The 22,453-nt window shown below is 33.2% G+C and overlaps 1 protein-coding gene across 2 annotated transcripts in view; it reads left to right on the forward strand.

Annotated features, from left to right (window-relative positions):
- Nucleotides 1-22,453, forward strand: part of MTA3 (metastasis associated 1 family member 3) — a 171,907-nt gene that overhangs the window by 50,853 nt on the left and 98,601 nt on the right. The gene's annotated exons all lie outside the window — the stretch shown is intronic.

Here is a 22,453-nt window from a genome sequence, read left to right on the forward strand (position 1 = left end):
ACAGCTTAATTTTCTTTTAAAATGTATTGTAATTTTTTCATTTTTCTTTTCTATATATATTATATTTTAAAAGAATTTTTTTCTTATAAAAATTATATAAATTATAAAAATTAACCTTCTGTCCCTCCTACTTTCTCCTCCCCATTAAAAAAGAAGAAAAACCAAAATCATTGAAATATGCATAATTAAGCCAAATTCTTTCATTGCCCATATTTTTGTTGTTATTCAGTAATTTTCAGTCATGTCTGACTTGGCTTGACCCCATTTGGGGTTTTTTTGACAAATATATTAGAATGGTTTGCCATTTCCTTCTCTAGCTCATTTTATAGATGAGGAAACTGAGGCAAATAGGCTTAGGTGATTTGCCCAACATCCCCATAGATGATAAATATCTGAGGTCACATTTGAGTTCAGATCTTCCTGATTCCAGGCAAGGCACTTCATCCACTGGGCTGCTTAGCAGCCCCGTTTCCCAACTAAGTGGTACAGTAGATAAGTGCTAAAACTCAGGTAGGTCTGAATTCAAATTTAGTCTCAGGTGCTTATTATTTGGGATCCTGGGTAAATCACTGTATCTCTGTTTACATTGTGTGCATTGGAACGAAAGGTTGTTACCTTACTGTAGTGGCAAGGTGGCAGAGTAGATGAAATTATGTTGAAAGAACAATCTCCCAGGACCAGTGATAGAGAAAGGAGGAAAAGATTCTAGGACAGAAGCCCTGGTGTTACTGGATAACCTTACATTCTTGAGTACTTAGCGGTAAATAGCATTGCTGTAGTGACATAGAGATTACCAGCATCTTCCAAACAAGGCAGTAGATTCTTGGCATTAGATTCTAATCTAGGAGGTCTCCAAATATAGTTGAAAACTCCAGCTTCTTGGAGGGCTTAAGGAAGAAAAGACTCAATTTTCTCAGCTATAAAATGGGGATAATATATGGTTGTTGTAAAGATCCAATAAGATAATATGTGTAAAGCACTTAGCACAGTGCCTGGCACATAGTAGGTGCTATGTAAATACTCCTTCCTTCCTTCCCTCTCTCCCTCCCTTTCTGCCTCCCTACTTTTCTTCTTCATTTCTTTTCTTCCTCTACTTTTCCTTCTCCTCTCTCTACCTTTGTATCTGTAAAGGGTATTTTGTGGTTTAGTTTGCGTAGTTTCTATGTGTGTTTTTATTATTCAAACTCCAAAGTATTTTATATAGTATGTGATTATTTTAGAATAGAATTAATTTTTTAATATTGAATTTTTTTGCTTACGATAGCAATTATTTTATGTTCTTTACTTAAGTGATGTTACCATTTAATTACTTTTTAGTTGTTTCTCTTGGGTTACCTCAGTAAACCATCATATCATCTGTAAAAAGGAATTATTTTGTTTCCTTTTTGACTATACCTATTCCATTTCTTTTTTTTTTTATGTTATGGCTAATATTTCTAGTGCTGTGTTAAATGATTCTTGTTTTAATTATCTTAAAAGATCTTTTAGTACAGGTTTCTATTTTGTATCCATTATGTGTGATGCTGCTTTTATAGTTTCATATTAAACAAAAATTGTAAAAAGACTTTCTGAATATATTGATAAAATGACATGACTGTTTTTGGCATTGGGATCAATATTGTTTATATGTTTCTTAATATAGAATCAGCCCTCCATGCCTGCATTAAAGCCACCTTATTCACAGTGTTTAATCTTTTGATGTATCATTTATACTAATATTTTATTGAAACATTTTTTGTCATTATTCATTAGGGTCTATTCATTTGATCTATAGTTTTCTGTTTTATCTCCTCCTATGATGTGTGTCAGTATATCTTCTTTGGTATTACAAATACTTTAATAGTATTGGAATTGGAGAAATGCACATTAACATTATAATAGCAACCTTTATGGGCACTATAGCATAATGGGTAGATCGCTAATCTTGGAGTTAGAAGATCTGGGTTCATCTATTATCTCTTATACTTAATATCTGCATGACCCTATACAATTCACCTAACCGTTTTATTCCTCTATTTTCTCATCTGTAAGATGAAGAGCTTGGACTATAAAGTATCTTCCAGTCCTAACTATGCCACCTAATAAGGCCTGATCCCAGGAACACAATCTGTATTTCATTATGGTTAATGAGTATGTTTAATATGTCTGCATAAGGTTTTTTAATGTCCTAATATATCTTAATTTTTATATATTTAGTGTGGCAAATATACTGTCTTTCTATTCTCATTCATTAATACTCAGAACTTTATCATTATTTAACTTTTCTAAAAATCTATTCAGTTCTTTGATTTTTTTGTTTATCTGTTTTGTTAGTTTTTTCTAGGTTTGAAAGAGGAATTTTTGATGTATCCAACTATTACAATGATGTCCATTTAACTTTTATTTATTAAAAGATTGAGATACCATGCCATTGGAAACATAATAACTATTATTATCATTTGATTCCTTTAAGCATAATACAATTTTTCCTATTTATCAAGCCCATTTTTGGGTCTTGTTCTGAGGTAAATGATTGCTACCCCTGCTTTTTTTGAGCAGGTAAAACATAATAGATTTTATTCTGCTTTATCATTTTAAATGTGAATCTTTTATGTTTCAGTGTTTTGTCTTATAAACATTAGATTCTACTTTTTAATCCAACTATTTGTGGTCATTTCATTCACATTTATAGTAATTTTTAATCATGAATTTCTCTCCGTCCTATTTTTCTAATTCTAAAACTTTTCCACCTTTTTTGCTTGAGAAATTTTTATGTGACTCTGGGCATGTAGGTCTATAAAATAGGTATACAAATCAAACATTTATTGATAATAAATTAAAATGTTGTGATACCCCCTCACATTCAGTTATGTGATCCCTTATGGGATCATGACCTACAGTTTAAAAACCTTTGTCTTATACTTTTCCTCCTCTTTAGCCTACCTTCTTCTAATTTATCTATCAAACTGAAAGCATTTCTAAATCAAACTAACTCTGAAAAAAAAAATCAAACTAACTCTGTATCTTTCTTCTGTTCTTCCTCCTTGTTTATATGGTTTTTCATTTTTTTCCTTTAAAATAAAAAACATACTACAAGTACTCCCAAGAGCTTTGTTGTCACTCTGTCGGTGACCTTTGATAACATGGGGGTTCTCAGGGGATATATGTTAATTTTTATTCTCAAAACTCTTATGACTTTCCTTCTCTTCTGTTTTTGATTTTGCCTCATACTTTACCTCCCAAAATTGAGTTAATTCATTGAGAGTTCCTTTTTCTCTCCTCTTCATCTCTCATGATTTAAGATGTCTTCTGCTATTATTTCTTCCTTTGTCCCTTTTTTTGACAAGGCAAACCTTGAGGTGAGGGGGGGAGAATTTATTAAGTATCCACTGTGTAAAACGCATCGATCTTACAACAACCCTGTGAGATAAGTATTATTTTGAACCCTATTTAACAATCGGACTGAGGTAGGCAGTAGCTAAGTGAGTTTCTCAGAGTCACACAGCTAGTAAAATGTCTGAGGTCAGTTTTGGATTCAAGTCTTGTTGACTCTAAACCCAGTGTTCTATCGCCTGTATCACCTACTTGCCTCTCTATACCTAAAATAGCATTCCATTCTGTGTTCTCCAGCCAATTATCCCCTCTTATCATCACCATTTTATTACTAATCTTCAATTTCTCCCTGTTTATTGGTTACTTCTTTACTACATACGAGCATGCCTATCTCCCTTTTTCTCAAAAAAAATCCTCCCTTGAACTGACCATCTTCACTAACTATCATACTGTCTTCTCCCTTTTGTGAGTAAATTCCTTGAGAAGGTCTTCTGTAATTTGGGCCTCCACTGCCTTTCCTTTCACTCTCTTCTTAACATTCAGAAGTCTGTATTCTGAATTCATCATTCAAATGAAATTACACATTAATTGCCAATGGTTTTTAAATTTCCAAATCTAATCACTTTTTCTCAATCCTAATCCTTCTTGATTTCACTGTTGCTTTTCACACTATTAATTACCCTTTCATGTTTCTTTTCTCTGGGTTTCTCTTCTGTTTTCTCTCTGACTTCTCATTATCTTTTATTTAATCTTTGACTAGCTAGGCAGTGTGGATAGAGCACTGAGCCTGGAGTCAGGAAAACTGCTTGAGACTATTCCCTAGGCATGTGAGCCATGACAAGTCTCTTAACCTGTCTGCCTCAATTCTTCAGCTGTAAAATGGGTTTCATAGTAGCACTTATTTCCTGGGGTTTCTGAAGATCAAATGAGATAATTTATTTATAAGTAAAGTTTAATTTATAATTTATTCATAGTAAAGTTTAATATATAGTTATTGCCTTTCTTCTACTTTACTTCATCCAGGTCTTGCTTGGCAACTGGAAGTTTCTCACAGCATCTTGGTCTGTGTCCTCTTTTCATCTTATGTTGTATTTAAAATAATCCAGTGATCTGGTCAGTTCATATGGATTCAACCATTATCTCTATACAAAAATCCCCCTAAATAGATCTATTTATCTAGCACCAATCTTTCTCCTGATTATCTTTTATATTTCCAACTACCTCTTGGATATTTCAAATTGAATGTCCCTTAGACATCTTAAACTAAGCATGTTTAAAGCCAAACTCATTATCTTTTCCCAAAAATCTTCTGTTCTTAACTTTACTGTTGTGAAGAACTCTACTATCTTCCCAACTACTTAGACTTGCAACCTAGGTATCATCCTGGACTCAAATTTTATCTTTATGTACCCCTGACATTTCTCTTGACATTTTCACCACTTTGGTGCAAGCCTTCATCTCCTTATACCTAAACTGTTGTAGTAACCTTCTAATTGCTCTTTCTGGCTTTAGTCTTTTCCCACTGAAATCTATTCACTCAGCAATTAAAGTGATCTTCCTAAAGTACAAATCTGATCATGTCATCATCTATTACAGTGTTTCCCTGTTACCTTCACTTGTATTATCAAATGTAAATCCTCTCTTTGGCTTAAAGCCTTTCCTAGGTGTCCTAAGCATCTTTCCTACCTTTCCAATCTAAAAAGATTGGATATACTTTATATATTCTATCATCCTGAAACACTGGCTTCCTTGCTGTTACTTACAAGGCATTTCATCTGCAAGGTTCTTGACTACTGATTGTTCCCTGGCTTTCCCTTCTTCCTCTTCTTCTTTTTTTTTTTTTTTTTTTTTTTTTTTTTCTGAGGCAATTGGGGTTAAGTGACTTGCCCAGGGTCACACAGCCAGGAAGTGTTAAGTGTCTGAGGTCAAATTTGAACTCGGGTCCTCCTGACTTCAGGGATGGTGCTCTATCCACTATACCAACTATCTGCCCCCTCCTATTTTGTTTCAAATCTCAACTAAAATCTCACCTTTGCAAGAATTCCATTCTGAGATCCTTTCTTGCTAATACTTTACTTCTTCTAATGATAAAGATTGTCTTTAGTATATGTGCACTTGCAGTTGGGTCATAGGTTTTCTTGAATTGGAAATTTGCTATTTTACATTGAATCTTCTCTTATGGTCCTGCTGAGTACTTGGTAGTCTTTTAAAAAAATTCTTACTTTGTGTTTAAAATAAATTAAAGGCAAACGAAAAATAGAAGTTGAAAAAAAGGAAATAGAAGAAGAAGGGGAAAGAACAAAAACCAGTCAGCACCTGAGAACATGGTATCATAGGATCTGGATATTTTCCCTCCACCCCAAACCTCCCTTTCCTCCCTACATCCTCCAGCATGTGCCTCAGAACAATCAAAGGCAACAGAAACTGAGTTCTTTGGTTACTGGTACGCATTTGAAAAATATGGCAATTATCCAACTGAGGGAACAAAGGCAGTTCAAAATTAAAATACCTCCAGGCCATACTAGCTTTTTTTTTTTTTTTTTTTTTTTTTTTTTTTTTTTTTTTTTTTTTTTTTTTTTTTTTTTTTTAAGTAGAGTCTCTTAAAATGCTTGAAAAAAAGGTAAGGTTAGTAGAGGTCAGAAAAATGAGTGAAGTAGAAGATTTAAAAAGATGAAGAAGAGTGATGTGATTTAGGAGTGGTAAACATTTTGTTGTTTTCAGCTTATTTCCATATTTGCTTTGTGATATTTATTTCTGGTACTTTTTGTCTTTCAAAACTTTTTTTACAAAACAGTGAAAAAAGAAAATTTTTTCAGGTTACTTTGTCTTTCAAAGTAGCTGAAAGTATTGTGCATAAAACTAAAGATTGTTATTATGTAAGTTTAGTAACTTAAATTGCTACCTTGTTAATTTTGTTGTAATTTTAAAAAAACACCTTTTTAATGTAGCATTTAGTCTCAATACTGGCTGGATCTGGTTGAATAAAGAATTTATTCTCTAATTTTATTTTTTAAAAGTTTGAAATTATAGACCATGTTCCATATCTATTGAGCTAGCTCAGGAAAAGATGGGACAGCTATATCTTCTAGTATCTCATCTTTGGTTCATTGTGTGTGTTTTGTAACATTCATTTTTAATTGTTTTGGTGTTGGTTATTTTTTCCAAAACATGGTTGTGGTCATTGTATATATTATTTTCTTAATTCTGTTTGCTTCACTCAGTGCAGTTCACATTCATGTTTCTATGATCCTCTATATCATATTTGTCTTTCCTTACAGCTTAAGTAATATTCCATTATATTTTTTTTTTTGCCACAAATTGTTTTAGCCATTCCACAATTGATAGATATCTACTTTGTTTCAATTTCTGTATTACTAATTAGAAAAACTGCTATCAATATTTAGGTCTTATCACTGGCCTCTTTTTTATTATTATTATAGCTTTTTATTTACAGAACATCTGCATGGGTAATTGACCCTTGTAAAACCTTCTGTTTCAACTTTTCTCCTCCTTCTCCCCATCCCCTCCCTTAGATGGTAGGTAGTCCAATACATGTTAAATATGTTAAAGTATATGTTAAATCCAATATATGTATACATATTTATACATTTATATTGTTACATAAGAAAAACTGGATCTAGAAGGAAAGAAAAAAACCTGAGAAGGAAAACAAAAATGCAAGCACATAATAACAGAAAAAATGGAAGTGCTATGTTGTGGTCTACACTTCTTTCCCATAGTTCTCTCTCTGGATATAGCTGATTCTCTTCATTACTGAATAATTGGAACTGGTTTAAATCATCTCATTGTTGAAGAGAGCTACATTCATCAGAGTTGATCATCGTATAATCTTGTTGTTGCCGTGTATAATGATCTCCTGGTTCTGCTCATTTCACTTAGCATCAGTTCATGTAAGTCTCTCCAGGTCTCTCTGAAATCATCCTGTTGATCATTTCTTACAGAACGATAGTATTCCAGAATTCCCATCAGTTGGAGAATGGCTGAATAAATTGATGGGCATCCGTTCAATTTCCAGTTTCTAGTCACTACAAAAAAGGGCTGCCACAAACATTTTTGCGCATGTATCACTGGCCTCTTTAAGGTATATGCCTACCAGTGGTATCTCTTCTTCAAATGTTATGAGTACTTTAGTAGCTTTATTTGCACAATTCTAAATGCTTTCCAAACTTCTTGTTCTGGTCTGCATTTCTACTATCAATATGTTAGTGTTCTTTTCTTCTTGCAATACTCCATCATTGACCGTTCCCATCTTTTGTCACCTTTGCCAATTTATTGGATGTGAGATAAAACCTCAGGGTTCTTTTGATACATATTATTCTAATTTTCAGTGATTTTTCAACATTTCATATGATTATTTATATATCTTCGTTTCTTATCTGAGAAATCTGAGACAGATTATTTTTCCATTTAATTGCATTCCTTCTTATCTTTTCTTCATTAATTTTGTTTGCAGCTTTTCAGTATATTATAATCAAAAATTTTTTGTCTTTTGTAATTTCTAACTTTATTTTAATTTCTTGTTTTCTTGTTCAGAGATTACTTTTATTTTGTCCATCCTGTTGGTAGTCCATTATTTGGACAAGGTTTTGTATCTCTTTTACTAAGCTGTTAATATTTCTTAAAAGTTTATTCTTGCGCAGAACTTCTTTACCTTAAGCTGTAGATAGATTTGAGGGGATCTGTGAACTTAGATGACATATACAGCCAATTTTTCTTGTAATGTGTGTTTTTTAAAAGTGAATTTGTTCCAATGTGATTGATAAGTAAGGGAATATTTTAAGCAAAATTGAAATTTCAAGTTTGCATCTGTGCTATTTCTTCCCCAAGAAACACAGAGCATGTCTTTTCAACAATGAGGTGATTCAAGCTATTTCTAATAGCCTTGTGATTGAGAGAGCCATCTGCATCCAGAAAGAGGATTTTTGGCACTGAATATTGATCACAATATAAGTTTTTTTTTATTATAGCTTTTTATTTATAAGATATATGCATAGGTAATTTTTCAACATTGACAGTTGCAGATCCTTTTGCTCCAACTTTTTCTTTCCTTCTTCCCACCCCTTCCCTCAGATGGTAGGTTGACCAATACATGTTAAAAATGTTAAAGTATAAGTTAAATACAATATATGTATATATGTCCAAACAGTTATTTTGCTGTACAAAAAGAGTCAGAAATGCAGGCGGACAAAAATAGAGGGATTGGGAATTCTATGTAGTGGTGCATAGCCATCTCTCAGAGTTCTTTCCCTGAGTGTAGCTGGGTCAGTTCATTACTGCTCTATTGGAACTGAGTTGGTTCATCTCATTGTTGAAGAGGGCCACATCCATCAGAACTGATCATTATATAGCATTGTTGTTGAAGTATATAATGATTTTCTGGTCCTGCTCATTTCACTCAGCAACAACATAAATTTTTTCACCTTTTTTTGTTGCTGTTTGCTTGCTTTTTGTTTTTTTTTTTTTTTTCCTTTTTGATCTAGTTTTTCTTGTGCAGCATGATAAATGTGCAAATATGTGTAGAAGAATTGTACATCTTTCACATATATTTAACATATATTGGATTCCTTGCTGTCTAGGGGAAAGAGTGGAGAAAGGAAGAAAAAATTGGAACACAAATATTGAAAACTATCTTTGCATTATTTTGAAAATAAAAAGCTTAATATTAAAAAAAAGGAAAATAAAGTAACATAGAGCATGGTGAAAACTATACCATTTCACAATAACTTTAAAAGCTGCAACCCTTCCTAGGCCTTTGCTCCACAAGCAAACTTTAGGTCTTTGTCAAGTTAAATGTCATATTTTTGTTATCTCTCCTGTTGCAGTGGAGGAGTAGAAAAGGGCTAGTCTGCATCATTTCTTCCTCATTCTGCTATGACCTCCCAGCAAAGTTTTAGCTTACCTGACCTGTTTCTGTAACCTGAGAGGCTGGCCAAACAGCAGTCCAAACCTCATTCCAGGTCACTATTTAGTATTTATGTATTTCTTAGCAACTTATCATTATCTAAAACTGTTTTGCCATTTTATTAGATTCCTTTTTTAAAAATTGTCACTAATTAGGTTTTTGAGTGTGGTGTCCCTAACCCCATTTTCACTATAAGTTCAGTGTTTTGTGCTTGATTTTGATTGTTGTTCAATCGTTCATTTGAGTCTGATTCTTTGTGACCATGGACCATAGTATGGAATACTATCCATAAGATCTTCTTGGCCAGTGTTACTACTGGGATTATATCCCAAAGAGATTATAAAGAAGGGAAAAGGACCTGTATGTGCACGAATGTTTGTGGCAGCCCTTTTTGTAGTAGCTAGAAACTGGAAACTGAATGGATGTCCATCAGTTGGAGAATGGCTGAATAAATTGTGGTATATGAATATTTTGGAATGTTACTGTTCTGTAAGAAATGACCAACAGGATGATTTCAGAAAGGCCTGGAGAGACTTACACGAACTGATGCTGAGTGAAATGAGCAGGACCAGGAGATCATTATATACTTCAACAACAATACTATATGATGAACAGTTCTGATGGACCTGGCCATCCTCAGCAACGAGATCAACCAAATCATTTCCAATGGAGCAGTAATGAACTGAACCAGCTACGCCCAGAGAAAGAACTCTGGGAGATGACTAAAAACCATTACATTGAATTCCCAATCCCTATATTTATGCCCACATGCATTTTTGATTTCCTTCACAAGCTAATTGTACAATATTTCAGAGTCTGATTCTTTTTGTATAGCAAAATAACGTTTTGGTCATGTATACTTATTGTGTATCTAATTTATATTTTAATGTACTTAACATCTACTGGTCATCCTGCCATCTGGGGGAGGGGGTGGGGGGTAAGAGGTGAAAAATTGGAACAAGAGGTTTGGCAATTGTTAATGCTGTAAAGTTACCCATGCATATATCCTGTAAATAAAAGGCTATTAAATAAATAAATTAATAAATTAAAAAAAAAAAAGATCTTCTTGGCAAATATACTGGAGAGATTTGCCATTTCCTTCTCCAGTTCATTTTATAGATGAGGAAACTGTGGCAAACAGTTAAATAACTTGTCCAGGGTAACACAGCTAGTAGATGTCTGAAGATGGATTTGAACTAAGGTCTTTCTGACTCCAGTGCTCTATCTACTGTGCTACCTAGCTGCTTGCTTTTGATTATGATGGTTTTTTTTTTTTAATTTTTGCATAGACCCTGTTATACGATTCTATTTAAATGTACTATGAATTTTCATCCTGACCAAATGCCTTTATTTTCACTAATTCTTGGTTTCTTATTTTATATATTTGTAAACATGAGTCCATAGGTTTCACTAGATTACTTAGTAGAGGTTTCCACAATGTTATTTATTAAGAAAAATTAAGAACTTTGTTCTGGAACTCTCATTTCAAATTTTTTTCTTTTAGACCTTTCATTTAATTTGTAACTAGTTTTTAAAACTCTTTATTTCTTCCAGGAATTCTAGGAAAACATATAGCCTAGCTTTGTTTTTGTTTCAGGCTTTTCTTTTAGATATTATGAAGTTACTTCCTTAGGCTTGGGTCTTGGTTATCTGTGGCTCTTTAATATTTCTTTATCTGTGGTATCTTTTTTTGTTTACTCATTTTTCCATTCTTCGTTCCTAAATTGGTATTATTACTTAGGACTGGGCTCTTCATACTTTTAGAAGGAAATGTTGCTGCCTTATTTAACCCTTATCTTTATTTATTCTTCATGTTGAGTGCTATATTCTTCAGGATTTTAAGGACAGCTCAGGCTACAGGAAATAGTAAGAATTGTAAACTTATAGGTTATTTTCAGCTTTTCAATCTGATGTACAATATGATTTGATCACTTCCATCTCTACTTTGCAGATTTCTGGTTAGAATTTGGGGTTCCAGTGAATTAATTCAAGGTTTACTTTTGATTGGACCTTCCGAACACAGCCACTTAGCCTAGGCAGCATCAGCTACTTGGCACAGTTCAGAATTGACAGAACTACAGGTCATCCTTTCAGCTTGAGCTCCTTTCCCCCTGTACTTAGTGATAGGCCCTAGCACTGGTCTTTTGGTTGAATCCATGAATCCTGCTTTAGCATTATTGTCATAGCTGTGGACTCAGCCCTGTTTTGGTACAAGACACAAACCCCAATTGAGTTAGGCTTTGGAAGGTTTTGCTGGGCTTCTTATTTCTAGTCCCTCCCTAGTATTGGCAGGTTTTTGAACTGTTTTCTAGGACTGACATTGTCTGGAAAAATGACCCACTATGGTTGGTTTCCCCTTAGATTTTCCCATCACCCCTTGTTTTTGGTGCTCCTCAATCTTTACAGCCTTTGTGGGTGAAAGCTTGACTATAGTACTTCTTCTTATTTGTGTATGTTCATCAATCATTTCCCTTCTAAATCTTAAACTCTATACCTGTTGTGGTGATCTTTGAGAATGCTATTCTGCATTTATAGGTAAAATAATTATGCTTCTGTTCCAGAAAGTTGCAAGATAACCTTCAGGCCATGATAATAGATGAATATTCTTCTATGGTTAAAAGAAGCTATATTTCTAAATTCTTGACAATATGCAGCTAACTGTTATCCATCTCTTTTTTTCCCATTAAATTGTTTTATTGAAGAGAGAAACACTGCATGATTATAGATTGGATCTCTACCTCTTTTTTTAAAAAGTATTTCCTTAGTTTTTTAATAGACATTTCTAGTAGAAACACTGTCCTAACTCCTTTCATTTTTCTTTTCAAGAAATACTATTTTCTAAATGTTTGATATAATTATCAATATATAACTAGGGATGTGTCAGTTAATTAAGAGTATGGGGAAGATTCATAATCAAGTCATTTTCTTATGAAGAAGTAAAGGCATCCAGAGAAACTTCAGAAAAATTTTTGTGAACACAATAAGGAATTTTTTAAAAGAGAGAATTAGGAATGTAATTCACAATTGGTGCCAAAAAAGTAGGAAAATAAAACTACTGTCATTCATTTGAAGTCTTGCCTAATTAATAAATGATTTATATTTAATTGGAAGTAATTAAGAAATATTATTTATATGTTCATTCAAATTTGCTTAAATTTGACCAATACACTGGCAAAACTAGGCCACTGATTTAATTGACATAGGAAATTCTTAGGTAAGAAATTTACTAGTACAGGTTAGCATCTTTTCTGCCCTTATCCTCTTAGAGAGTTGTCACTGTCTAGAGTCACACACTCAGTATGTGTGTGTCAGAATATGTATGATAGACTTTGAGTCTGGCCCTATTGACTGTTCCATTCTCCTTTCCAGTAAATGTTTATAGACTCAAAAAATGCAAGATTATTTATAATTAAACCTGTAGGTATTTCAGTAAGTGTTTCTAGTGACATTTATTTCTTTTAAGAGACTTTCTGGAGCCAGACTTGGGTTTTATTTTTCAGCAGCCAAAAATGTTGAGACAGGGAATGTAAACCTTCTTTGAGAAAATCAGTGGCTTTTTTTTCCCTTGTAAGAGATGATGCTCTTGGTGGGGGAGGGAGATATATTGGAAAATAAAGGGATGAATTTTATAGTACATGGCAGAGTATCTCCTATTGAGTATAGAAGTACCTTCCCTACCCCCTTAGCCCAGAAGCAAAAAATACATACACCAAATTTCTGAACTGGTTTTGTAGTCTCTGCTATAAACAGGGCATTGCATTAGTTAGGCATTCTATTGTGCATTTAAGGATATCAAGGTTTTTCATTCCCAACTCCATGGACCCTTAAGAGTTCTGTAAATAGATTGCAGGGGATCTATGAAATTGGGTGGGAAAGTAAACTGTCTTTATTTTCATTGATCTCTAAATGAAATTTGGCATTTACTTCCATTGTGAATATATGCAATTTACCATTATTCTGGGAAAATGTCCATAGATTTCCACATAGGAGATCTTTGGTATATTAAAAAAAAAAAATCTTAAGAACCCTGATTTAAATAAAGATGTGTTATCCTTCCAACACAAATATTGTACTGATGACTTTTAGGTGATTTTTCCAATGTTGAGATAAATCATTTCTTCAAGAAATATTATATTCCTGTTGTATATAATAAGACCTTCATATTCTTTCATCTAGACTCCTTTTTTATGACTAATGATTACTGTCTTTGATCATGAAATAGAGTACTACAGGTATAGGTATAGTTCTTATTCTCGGGTAACATTCTCAGATGTTAAATTGGCATAAGTAATTTGCTTTCTTGCTTATTATTTTGGTGGTGGTATGGGCCACCTTTGCTTGTCAATAATTGTGAGCATGTAGAAGAGGGAAGGAATAGGAAAAGTGAATAACCCATTCATATAGCATTTACTAAGTGATTTTCCTCAGAATCACTCTAGCTATTTCTATCCTCATTTTATAATTGAAGAAATCAAGGCAAATAGTGTTTAAGTAACTTTCTCAGATTCATAGTAAGCGAAGCCTAATTTGAACTTCGGAATTCCTGACTTCATACTCTATGCAATGTGCTATCAGCTGCTCCAGTAATGATATGAGAAGTAACTATTAGGTGTTGTATGTGTGTTCTAGGGAGAAGAGGATATATGGAAGTGTTGTCTGCATGCACTTGTGAATTCTGCTGTTACTATTTTATATATATATATACTTTTTTTTTTTTTTTTGTGCTGCCGAAGCTCCTAGCACTTTGTAGGAACAGGATAGTTCTTCAAGTTCTAAGAGTACATAAATTGAATAAAAGTCTTTAAAATGTTTTTTAAAATGCCTTGATCATGAAAGGTTTATCGAATTGTCAATCCTAGAAATCTAAGGGAAAAAAAAGTTCATTCACCTTCTCTTTTCTCTGTTATAGTAAACTCTTAATTATTTTCCTTGATGACAAAAAAGTCTTCTTTGTTCAATCTGTCCTGATAAAAAATGCCTAAGTACTGTTACTACTGTCTATATCCCAAAGAGATCATAAAAGAAGGAAAAAGGACCCACATATGCAAAAATGTTTGTAGCATCCCTTTTTGTGGTGACAAAGAACTGGAAAGTGAGTGGATGTTCATTAGTTGGGGAATGGTTGACGTTATGGTATATGAATATAATAAAATGTTATTGTTCTATAAAAAGTGATAATTTCAGAAAAGCCTGAAAAGAATTTACATGAACTGATGTTAAGTGAAGTGAGCAGATTCAGAAGAACATGGTACACAGTAGCAACAAGATTATATCATCAATTGTGATGGTTTTTTCTTTTTTCAACAGTGAGGGGATTTAAGACAATTCCAATAGACTTGGGAATAGAAAATGGCATCTGTATCCAGAGGAAAGAGAGAAAACTATGGAGATTGCATGTAATTGAATCATTCTATTTTCACCTTTTGTGATTTTTTTTTCTTGTGGTTTTTCCCCTTTTGGTCTGGTTTTTCTTTTGCAACATGATAAATGTGGAAATATGTTTAGAAGCATTATACATGTTTGACCTATATTGAATTGCTTACTGTCTTATGGGGAGAGGGGAGTTGAGGAAGGAGGGGAAAAATTGTAACACAAAATCTTAGAGCTTTACATATATTTGGAAAAATAAAATAGTATTAAGGAAAAAGAGGCTCAGATAATCCAATTATTAAAAAACCTTTACTTGATTCTTCCCTATCTCTTAGTAAGTATTTACTAAGTTGCAGGTCAGTGTGCTAGGGACACTAATACAAGAAGTGATTTTATATTATTCACTGTCTTCAAAAAACTTACATTCTATTAGAAGATACTATATAAATAAGATATATGCAAAGCAAAGGGAGGCAATAATTGTGGAGATCAAAAAAATCTTCAGTTGAACCTTTAATTTTTCTTTAATTTCTGAAGGTAGAGTGAAAAGTGAGTATTCTGAAGGTTCTAACCCTATTGCATTGTACTCTCTGGAATATTTGCTCTGTGAGGAACAAACTTGTTTCATTTTTAATCATTTTAAATCCTTTCCTCCCCCACTCCTTCTACCGTCTAGCTTTTATTGAGATCTAACTGTCCTTACCAGCATTGTGTACACTTACTCTTCTCTATGAGCCAAACTCACTGGCTGAAACAGTGGGATTGAAATGCTTCTTGCTCTCCATAGCTACATCAGGTTCCCTTTCTACCACCATTATTCACTAACCACTTTTTTTTTTAAATTTAATAGCCTTTTATTTACAGGTTATTATGCATGGGTAACTTTACAGTATTAACAATTGCCAACCCTCTTGTTCCAATTTTTCACCTCTTACCCCCCCACCCCCTCCCCTAGATGGCAGGATGACCAGTAGATGTTAAATACATTAAAATATAAATTAGATACACAATAAGTACACATGACCAAAACACACTAACCACTTCTTTGCTGAGGTTCACTCAGTTCTTTTCCATCACCCAATCAAAATTCGGTAGCTATTATCTTCTGATCTCCTCAGTGAGTTCAGTGCCTGCTTCACAATCTGATAAACTGGAATCTCCTTGCTAATATCTACCTAAATCTTTGCATCAATATTCATTAAGGAGATTGGTTTGTAATTTTCTTTCTGTTTTGGCTCCTCTTGGTCTAGGTATCAAGATCATACCTGTGTCATAAAAGGAACATGGCTGGACACCTCCTTTACCTATCTTTCCAAATAGTTTATGTAGTATTGGAATTAATTGTTCTTTAAATGTTTGGTAGAATTCACTTGTGAATCCATATGGCCCTGGAGAGCTCTTCCCAAGGAACTTATTAATAGCCTGCTCAACCTTCCCTTCCAAAATGGGCTATTTAGGTGGTCTATCTCCTTTTCTGTGAATCTGGGCAGTGCACATTTCTGCAGATATTTATCAATTTCAGTTGATTGTCAGATTTGCTATTGGACAAAATATCTCTGAATTATTGCTTAAATTTCTTTTTCCTTGGTGATAAGTTCACCATTTTCATCCTTGTTGCTTGCAATTGGGTCTTCCTCTTTCCTTTTTCTAATCAAATTACTCAAAAGTTTATCTAATTTTTTCACAAAACCTTAGTTTTATTAGTTCAATAGTTTTCTTAGTTTCAATTTTATTAACCTTTTGAATTTCAGAATTTTATTTAATTGAGGGTTTTTAATTTGTTCCTCTTCAGCTCTTTTAGTTGTATGCCCAATTCATTGATCTCCTTTATTCTATTCATATAGCTAATTAGAGATAAAATTTCCCCTAAGAACTGCTTCGGCTGTGTCCCATAGGTTTTGGTATGCTGTCTCATTATTTCTAGTCTCTTAGATGAAATTATGGATTGTTTCTGTGATTTGTTGTTTGAGCCACTCATTCTGTAGAATTTGATTATTTAATTTCCAATTGGTTTTTAGTCTATCTTTCCCTGGCCTTTTATTGAATATAATTTTTATTGCATTATGGTCTGAAGGAAGCATTTATTATTTCTGCCTTTCTGCATCTGATTGTAAGGTTTTTTTTTTTTTTTGACCCTAATACATGGTCAGTTTTTGTGTAGGTACCATGCACTACTGATATAAAGATGTATTCCTTTCTCTATTCAATTTTCTCTAGAGGTCTATCATATATATCTAGGTTTCCTGGGACCCTATTAAGCTCCCTAGTTTCTTTCTTGTTTCTTTTGTGGTTAGATTTATTTGATTCTGAGAGGTTATAATATATATTTTTTGTCTATTTCTTCTTGTAATTGACTTAATATCTTCTCTAGGAATTTGTATGTTCTACCACTTGGTACATATGTATTTAATATCTTTACTGCTTCATTTTCTCCCTTATATATACTTTTATTCTCTCTTTCTATCCTATCCTTAGTAGTTTTTTTTTTACTTACCCCACCTTCTATTACCCCCTCCCTCTTTTTCCAAGTAATATTTTGTTTTTTAAGTCACCCCACCCACTACTTTATTCTGTCACCTCTTCTCCCTTCTTTTTTTTGTAGTGTTTCAGCCCTCCCTTCTATCCAGCCCTTCTCTTTTCTACTACTTCTTTATAAGGTTAGAAAATTTACCCAACTGAATGATTACATTATTCCTTCTTTTGAGCCAAAACTGATGAGATCAAGCTTTAGACAATGCTCACCCCCTTCTCTTCTTTCCCTTCATTGTTATGGGTGCCTCTTCACATGGTCTAATTTGTCCCATTATATTTCCCTTTTTCTATTCTCCCAGGACAGTCCTTTTTTTCTACCTCTTAACGTCTTTTTCTTTGATATCATCACATCCAAGTCCTTTCACAAGACACACAGTCCATGTGATGCTCCTCTCTGTCTGCCCCAATAAGAGATACAGTCCTCAAAAGTTATAGTTACCATTTTCCCATGTAGGGATGTAAACAGTTTAACTTTTAAATAATATATGTTTTCTCTGTACCTTTCTATGCTTGCATAGTTCTGTTTGAAGACCAAATTTTCTATTTAGTTCTGTTAATTTCAATAGAAATGACCGAAAGATGATCCATCACCTCTCTTGAAAGATATTGTTCATTTTCACTGGGTAGTTAGTAACTAGTAACCCCAGGTCTTTTGACTTTCAGAATATAGTATTCCAGGCCCTCCAATCTTATATTATAGAAGCTGACAGATCCTGGGTTATCCTGACTGTTGCTCCTTGATATTTGATTTGTTTTTGTCTGGCAACCTGGCAGTATTATTTCCTTGAGATTGTAGTTCTGGAATTTTGCAACAATGTTCCTTGGGGTTTTCCTTATAGGATCTCTTCTGAAGATGATTGATGGATTCTTTCAATGACTATTTCCCCTTCTGTTTCTAAAATATTAGGGCAGTTTTCCTTGGTGATCTCTTGAAGAATCTTATCCAGGCTTTTTTTGGTCATGGCCTTCAGGTAGACCAATAAATTCTCTCTCCTGGATCTATTTTCTAGGTCTGTTTTTCCAATGAGGTATTTTACGTTCTCTTGCTTTTTTTCAATCTTTTTAATTTGTTTGATTTTTGAGGTCGGATAGGCATTAGTTTTCATTTGCCCCATTCTAGTATTTAATGTGTGATTTTATTCAGTTTTTAAAAAATCTCTTTCTATTTGGTTAATTCTAGTTTTGAATTTTTGAATTTTTCTTCTTCTTCTTCTTTTTTTTTTTTTTTTTTTTTGCATTTGGTTAATTGTATTTTTTAAGGAATTGCCTTCCTTTTCCAAGCTGTTGACTCTCTCTTGCATGTGTCTTATTATTTTTTTCTCCTACCTCTTATTTTATGAGCACTACCAAGAAGCCTCTTTAGGTTTGAGATCAATTCATATCACTCTTTGAGATTTCCTCTGTTAACATTTCGTTCTCATCTGAGTTTGTGTTTTGGTCTTCCTTGTCACTATAACCTTGACTATGATATGTTTCTCTCCCACTCTTATCCCCTCCTCCCCTAATTAACCGCAACAACAACAACAAAAAGCATTGTCCACATCTCAATCACCTATATGTAATTTAGGATGAAAAGAAACTTTTTAAAAAGTTTTCATTTTCTAGAAGACAAGATTTATTTCTAATAATCTGAGTTTTGTAAAATGTGGACTTTTCAGGAGACTTGTATTTAATGATTTGCAGAGTTGAGAATCTTTTTTAGATGAGAAACAATTCCAGCATTTGTTAATGTCAAATTAGACTGGATAACTGTACTCTGATCATAAAAGTTTGGGTTGAGCATGTCTGGACATATTTACATATATTCTCTTCACTTTAAATGTTTCATTACAAATTCTATGCAAACTTGTTTTATTCAGATTATTGTACATATTTAGAAAGATATGATTTCTTTTTAAAGATTTAGGCATTTATAATGAAATATATGATTTAGAACCTTGCTTGTGAAAATCAATTTTCTCTTCTCTGAATTATCAATCCAAGTCTGAATAAATGCATTCAATAAATAATTTAATGTGAAGCTATCTAAAGAGGAATGAATCAGCCCAGATCCAAAACAGAGTCAAGACTGAGAGTGGTGGAAAGAGAGAGCGGAGAGATGGGAAGAGACAGACAGAGAAACACACATACAAAGTGAGACAACAAAATGTAATTGTTAGGCTTTTTATAGGTAACATGATTATAGTGTTTTCAACAATCCAGAATGAAGAGAGTAAATAAAAAGTGTATAAAGTGTGTAGGGGATATTATTGCCCTTGATAGAAGGAATTTTAGAAGAAAGATAGATTTTTCATTTATCTTTTGTATCTCTTTTTCCATTTGGTTTATTCTACTGTTTAAGGCCAGAGTAGGATCAGCTGACAAGTGAGAAAGAGATGTAATGAATGAAGCCAAACGACTGGGACAAGAATAATTTAGAAGGAAAAATAGGAGGTTGTGAGTATAAGAATTTCATAGTTCTGGGTATAGGAAATAAAATAGTTTTGTGTGATGTAAAAATCAATGGTATGGTATGGTTGAAGCATCGTGCAGTGGTAGGTGAAGAATGCATACAGTTCATGGGAATTCAGGTGATTGATGAATTGAAAGTGCAAAATGTTTGAAGGGACATCAACGTTTATACTGAAAATCTCAGGTATGGGGATGCTGAGGAAAGGAAGACTGTGAGCCAAGTGCTACTGGCAACAGTCTTTGAGAAAGGAAGGAAAATTTCCTGGGAATAGTTTTGATAGGGTTAATCAATGGAATGAAGCTCAAAAGAGGGGCTATTACCAAGTGATGACAATAGGAGGAGTTGAAGGTGGCACTGAGAATAAAAGCCTTTTGCTTACCTCTTTTGTTGGTCTCTTGACTTTGTCAGATTTGGGAGATGAGGATTAAGAGAGAGCCTGGTTTCCATAAATGTGAAAAAATAGGAATGTGAGGAAAAAAAGTCAGGAGAAATTAACTGTAAAGGTGTTAATTGATTGACTCAGTGGAAGAAAAAGGAATTGCCTTTCTTTTTCAAGAAATTCTAAGAATAATGACTTGGGGAAAGAATAGGACTAAGGTAGATGGAACAAAGGCTTGTTTCATTTTAACAGGGGGAAATGATTTTTGTCTCGGCATCTAGCAACTCCAAATCACAAGAATTCATAGAGGAAGAAGCAAGACTTAAAGAACAGCAAATCTATCATTTAACCGGGACTCTCGCACTTGGGCTTCTTGTGATGATGATGGTAGTGTGAAGGGAAGGGGAGAGAATGTGCTTGATATATTGGCGCCGCTACTATCAGAGGATATTTTGATATCAAGTGTGGTGTCTAGATTTTGGTTCTAGATACAATGTTAGAAGTGATAGCTTGATTTATGAGTTTCTGATCTAGATCTGGGTTAGCTCCTGTCTAGTCTCAATATCTATGTAGTAATGAAAATTGTAGAGTTGTTGCAGTGAAATAAGAATGAGTAACAGTAGATTTCAAGGTAGCAAATTGGTTATGAGTAAGGAGAAATTTTTCAAACTGTTCTCAGAGCAATGTGAGACTGGGGCATTAATTCCTAGAGAATGGTGACACTGCACTGCCTGCTCTGATTTCTCAATATCTGGGATAATATGATCATGGGGTTTTTTTTTAATGGTGATTATATAGAAATAGCCATTTTTCTGATCTCACTCCTTTGTATCTACTATTCTTTGAAATTTTGCATAGGTGGATAAAATAACTATCTTTTATAGTTGAATAAAAATAGTAGGATGTATAAGCTTATCCTCTCATAGGAAACAAGTCATTAGAAATATGGACTTCATCTTGTTCTCAAGTGATTTCACTCTTTCTCAACCAGTTTTCTATACCTATAAGTTTTTGTTCCGTGTAGTTGGAAGGTTATAAGTATTTAGGATAGCAACATCAATTAAAAGTTTTTATAGATCAGTTACTTTAATGTTTAAATGTTGCATTTGAGGCAGAACAGTCTAACTGAAAAATCAACATTTTATATGAAATATTATTGAAATTATTTTAGTGAATTTTAAGTAGAGAACAGTTTCCTATATGAATATCAAATATGCAGTATTCTTTCTATACTTGGGATCTGGTTTTACATATTTGAAGCACACAAATGAGTCATGAATACAGAAGTGAGTCAAAGGTGTTCTGAGTATGAACAAAGACAATATAATTGTTATGGTCCTTTTGGACAGCTTGTTCAGTAATTGCAAAATTTATAACAAGTACTATATGCCCTCTGCATCTTTTCGGCATATCTACTTTACTCCTCAGCCAACATTCTTTTTTATTATGTTTAATAGTTTTTTTTTCAATTGTAAAATTTGTAAATGCTATAGCATATGTAATTATGTAAATGGCTTATACTGGAGGGATTGTTGGAGTTTTCATGTTTTGGTAATAAACATTTTACTTTCTGTTACAGAAGTTGGGGACAGGGTTGAGTCGGAGAAAAATGTAATTTATTTGCCACTGATAATCATTCGATCCCCAAATTAGAGCTCTTTTTTAGTCCCCATCTTCCATTTTTTGCGGAGAAGCTATTTTTAGTACACCTCCCTTGATATAAGTCACTATTCTGTTATTCGTTATATAATAGTATGCAAGCTTTTTAGTTCTCAATTAATCCAATTTGTGTTTTTACTGTATCGATCTTTGTTTGCTACTATATAGAACAGGAAATTTCTACATCCTTTTTTGTTTGAAGATTATTTTTAGCCTCTAATTTCTTTATTTCTCTGAAGTACCAGTTTTGATTGATGCTGAATTTTCGAATTTTGTTTTTTTTTTTTTTTACATTGCTTTGATTCCTTCTATCAGTTTCATATTTTTACTCCTCCTTTCATTTTTTCATTAAGGAAATATAGAATTTCTAATATTTTCATTTTCTGGGTTCTTTTCAGTCTATTTCTTGTTTTGTTGCCTTCGGACAATATGGCATTCAAGTTTTCTCCTGCCTGTTAAAGCCAGATATTTATATAATCTTTTGATGACTTTCACCAGATATTCAATAGGTGTGAAATATAATTTTTCTTTAGTGGTATTTGATCTCTTTCCTTTGGGGTTTTACTTGATAGTTCAACCTTTCCTGCTGTGGTTCATACTATGACAAAAATGGCTTCATTTACTCTTGTGTAAAGGTTGTGGAATATTTTTAATATTTTTTTTTGCCAGCTACTAAGGGAGAATCCTTTCATTCATAATCATTATAGCAGATTACAATTTTTTATTTTGTTTTGATATAATTGGTCTACTAGTTAGACTCATGCCTTCAATTTTTTTTTTTATTTAATAACCTTTTATTTACAGGTTATATGCATGGGTAACTTTA

The sequence above is a fragment of the Sarcophilus harrisii genome, chromosome 2 (genome assembly GCF_902635505.1).
Source record: "Sarcophilus harrisii chromosome 2, mSarHar1.11, whole genome shotgun sequence".
Lineage (NCBI taxonomy): Eukaryota > Metazoa > Chordata > Mammalia > Dasyuromorphia > Dasyuridae > Sarcophilus > Sarcophilus harrisii.